The following is a 5,000-nucleotide window of genomic DNA, read 5'->3' on the forward strand; positions in this document are numbered from 1 at the left end:
CCTCCCTCCCTCCCTCCCTCCCTCCCTCCCTCCCTCCCTCCCTCCCTCCCTCCTCTCTATAGCCTATGCTCTGTGACCGATGGGGAATTGTGTGTTTCAAAAGGGGGGCTTTAATAGGTGTCCAAATGGCACGATTGTTGTGCCAAATAATGCTGGTGATAGAATTGCCCACTTTGGCACCGTCAGACATAGGGCTCCCATTTTGGACTGTGTGTGTGTGTGTGTGCGCGCTGTCCCCCTCTTTTCGAGCCACGTCTACCGACTCGTGGTGGCTTTATGTTGTCCAAATTCCACTATTGCTTGACCCAAAATAATAACGTTCTTACACTTTGCCACTGTCAGATATAGGCCTCCCTCTGTGCGCTAAAAGTGGACGGGACATTAGAATCCTCTAATTAATACTCCCTGTCCACTCGAAGTGGCTCATACTTTCTTACTAAATTGCATACTAAACATTTGTTGTTATATATAACACTACATGGAATGGGCCCATTTTAAGCGGATGTGGGTGGCTCTTAAAAGAGCCTTTGGGTTCGAGTCGGGGTGTTGAGGTTCCGAAGAGAGTGGGTTTAACCGCCGAAACCGTACAGGGTGCGTCCCTGACGTTTCAGAGCGTAGACCACGTCCATGGCGGTAACGGTCTTCCTCTTGGCGTGCTCGGTGTAGGTGACTGCGTCACGGATCACGTTCTCCAGGAACACCTTCAGGACACCGCGGGTCTCCTCGTAGATCAGACCGGAAATACGCTTCACGCCGCCGCGGCGAGCCAGACGGCGGATAGCGGGTTTGGTGATTCCCTGGATGTTATCGCGGAGAACTTTGCGGTGACGCTTGGCGCCTCCTTTTCCGAGTCCCTTGCCGCCTTTGCCTCTTCCGGACATGGTGTGTTCGCTAGTTGAGTTCAAGTGAATGAATGATTTCAGCGCCGGTGCGCGGTGCGCTATTATCTGCGTTTGGTCGACCTGATTGAGGCCGGCGGCACAGAAAGCGCGCCTCTGTTATATGTTCGGAGGCGTTGCAAAGGGGAGGGCGCTCGTTCTAGGGGACTAGGGAGGAGCGATTTCAAAGATGACGTGAAAGCAACTAACGTGCGCGGGAAACATACTCAAATACTGATATAGGCTATGTGGAACACAAGGCCAAACTGTGACAACTGGGAGATCAGCTAGTACACTGTGTCCCTCTCCTCATATTGTTGTTGTTGTTGTTGTTGTTGTTGTTGTTGTTGCACCTGATTCTACTCATTGAGGACTTGGTAATTTAGGTGACAGGTTGTTCAATCAGCTGTGGCTGTCCAGGCCTACAAGAAAAATGGGTCCTGTTGGGGGTAGCCTACTCTACCGCTGGAGTTGGGAAACACTGAAATGGAAGGGGGACACGCAGTGAGCAAAACTCCTAACCACATAAAAACACAGACACTTGAGATCATTAAGAGCTATAAGGAGTCCATCAACTACCTGGTCAGTCAAGTCATATAGGGGGGGATTTCATGGCCACCTGCTGGAGCAGAAGTCATGTTTGCCAACACTGGCCTTAAAATCATTAAATTTAGGAGCTATAAGGAGTCCATCAACTAACTGGTCAGTCAAGTCATATAGGGAGGGATGTCATGGCCACCTGCTGGAGCACAAGTAATGTTTGCCAACACTGGCCTTAAAATCATTAGGAGCTATAAGGAATAAATCAACTCATCATTCAAGTCATATAGGGAGGGATCTTAGCACCACCTGCTGGATCAGAAGTACCCTTCACCGTAGGCACAAGAGAGCCATCATCTCTCAACCGGTGCAATTTCCATAAGTATGTGGTAATAAAACAAACAACGACAGCTCCTCATATAGGCAGTGGTTTCACACATTTTTCTCCAAGATGTTCAAACGTTCATAGATGACCAGCAGGGTCAAATAATAAGCACAGTGGTTGTAGAGGTTGCAACAGGTCAGTCAGGTAGCTTAGTGGTTAAGAGCATTGTGCCAGTAACCGAAAGGTCGCTGGTTCTAATCCCCGAGCCGACTAGGTGAAAAATCTGTCGATGTGCCCTTGAGCAAGGCACTTAACCCTATTTGCTCCTGTAAGTCGCTCTGGATAAGAGCGTCTGCTAAATGACCAATTATTTATTTATATTTATTTATTACATCAGGAGTAAATGTCACTTGTTGTTAGTGTTGTAGTTCCTATTTCTACGGTGTTGCCTACCTGCAGCAATCATGATTTACCTGCAGTGTTGATTGCAATTACGTAATTTGTCAACTCATAATAACAGATGTTTTGCAAACCGTTGATGTTTAAATAAATGGATTCCCGGTGTCCGGATACCTTTTCTCTTAAGGGATGTGATTGAGTGAATCCAAAGTAAGTTGGTCTAAATACATAATAGGATGAATCATTCAGGTAAAATAACACAATGTCTATTTGAGTCGAATCAACGTAATATAATCCTTTTTACGTCTCTATCATCTTTACTCAATGTATTGGACCACATCAACTCAACTTACTCAAGCTTATCTACTCATAAAAACAAGCAAAAAGATCTACTCAACAATATGACGTGTGCTTTTGTTGACTGTAATAGCTTGAGTACATTCCACAAAGTCATTTTTTACAGTGTATCTAAAGACACGTTTGTTGTGGTGAAGCACTTTTTCTTTGACGTTGAACTTGCATTGAACAGACAAATCCATTTCGTTACAACCCTTTTGTAGTATGACTTAGGAATATTTGTTGATGATCCTAATGTCTATGCGTGAATAGTGATTGGTTGTTGGTGAAATATTGCTGAGAACCCATCATTTCCTGGCCTTTTTTCACTATTGAGCTATTTTGAAACATTTGTTTTGCTATTGGATTCATAATGGTGACCTGGGACAAGTAATTAGTGAAACCAGAGTTCAGCAGTTGCCATTAAAGCGATCGAACCAAGTCATCCTAATAGGCTAGTATTAGCCTAAAGCAGGGTTTCCCAAACTCGGGCCACATTTTGGGAGTTTTTGCCCTAGCACTACACAGCTGATTCAAATAATCAACTCATCATCATCAAGCTGGGAGTATTAGAATCAGTTGTGGAGTGCTAGGGCAAAACGCAAAACGCGCACCCCTTGTGGACCCCAGGACCGCGTTTGGGAAACGCTGGCCTAAAGAGCAAATGCTGAAAGGGACTCACCATGAGGTGCAGTACCCACATTTAACCACAAGATGGCCTCCGTGCTCCATTGTAAAGTTTGGGCCTCTGCATGAGTCTCTCAGCAGCACTGCAACATGGGACTTTCAAAGTAAGTTGGCATGCAATGTTTTTTCTGGACTGCATGCAAGGCTATTATTACACACAACTAATAGTGTCAATTATTCATCTGAACACAATTCTTGTTACTATTCGGCCTATATTATCACTCGTTTCTTTTTCCCCTCCTTTGTAAAGCATTTTACTGTGTTACTATATAGTTCAAAGGAAGTGGATGATGCCAGATGGTTGTGTATATACACACACACAAACATTGAAGCTAGACTTCAGGCAACTAAAAAGGTGCAATACGTAGCTTTTAGACGTGTTAGTGAACAACATACATGGTGGCTAATGTAGAGGTGCGTGTATACATGGAACAATTGTGCCTTTTTGATGGAAATATGGAGGTGGCTCTTAAAAGAGCCTTTGGGGGATATTCGAGTTCAGGTCATCCTCATTTATGCGCGCTCTCCGCGAATACGGCGGGCCAGCTGGATGTCCTTGGGCATGATGGTCACCCGCTTGGCGTGGATGGCGCACAGGTTGGTGTCCTCGAACAGGCCGACCAGGTAAGCCTCGCTAGCCTCCTGTAGGGCCATCACGGCGGAGCTCTGGAAGCGCAGGTCGGTCTTGAAGTCCTGGGCGATTTCTCGCACCAGGCGCTGGAAGGGCAGCTTGCGGATGAGTAGCTCAGTGGACTTCTGGTAACGACGGATCTCTCTCAGAGCCACGGTGCCGGGCCTGTAACGGTGAGGCTTCTTCACACCGCCGGTGGCCGGGGCACTCTTGCGAGCAGCCTTAGTGGCGAGCTGCTTCCTGGGGGCTTTGCCACCGGTGGATTTGCGAGCGGTTTGCTTGGTTCTGGCCATGGCGCTGCTCTGACAGTCGGGAGTATAGCCTCGAAATGCCTATGTGAAGTTTATAAAGCCGGCAGTGGCGCCTGCTGATTGGACACCATCTCCCCACCACCCCGATTGGCCCGTTTCGCAGGCCTCCTCCGTTGGCCATTGGACGGGAGGCCCGGCCTCTCCAAAACTCAAACTCCCGGTGCGCGCGCAATAGGACGCCGCCGGCCCTTTACGCGCAATAATAGTCGCCAAAGTCAAGAGTGACAGCTTATAGGCACGTATCATCTAATGCTAGCCTGCTATGGCAAATGAGGCCAAGTAGGTGTTGTTGTTCATGCAAGGCCTCATGTGGGCACAGAATGTCGAAATAGTTGTGTATACACCCACTCAATGTATTGCGGTCATAGAAAGGTACTTTGCGCTTTTGGAGAGCTAGGTGGTTGGCTCTTAAAAGAGCCTTTGGGGGTTGAGTAGTCAAGTTGAAGTCGCAGTAGCGAATTTACTTGGCTTTGACTGCCTTCTCGGTCTTCTTGGGGAGTAGGACTGCCTGGATGTTGGGCAGCACACCACCCTGAGCGATGGTCACACCGCCGAGCAGTTTGTTCAGCTCCTCGTCGTTACGGACGGCCAGTTGCAGGTGACGGGGGATGATACGAGTCTTCTTGTTGTCACGGGCAGCGTTGCCGGCCAACTCCAGGATCTCAGCAGTCAGGTACTCGAGTACGGCGGCCAGGTAGACTGGTGCGCCAGCGCCCACACGCTCGGCGTAGTTGCCTTTGCGCAGCAGCCTGTGCACACGGCCCACGGGGAACTGGAGGCCAGCACGGGATGAACGGGTCTTTGCCTTCGCCCTGGCCTTGCCTCCGGTTTTGCCTCTTCCGCTCATATTGGTAGCTTGAGAAAGTCACAGAAAGTCTGAATGAGCCGCTCGC

The sequence above is a fragment of the Coregonus lavaretus genome (assembly GCF_964263955.1).
Source record: "Coregonus lavaretus genome assembly, contig: HAP1_SCAFFOLD_3497, whole genome shotgun sequence".
Classification (NCBI taxonomy): Eukaryota; Metazoa; Chordata; class Actinopteri; order Salmoniformes; family Salmonidae; genus Coregonus; species Coregonus lavaretus.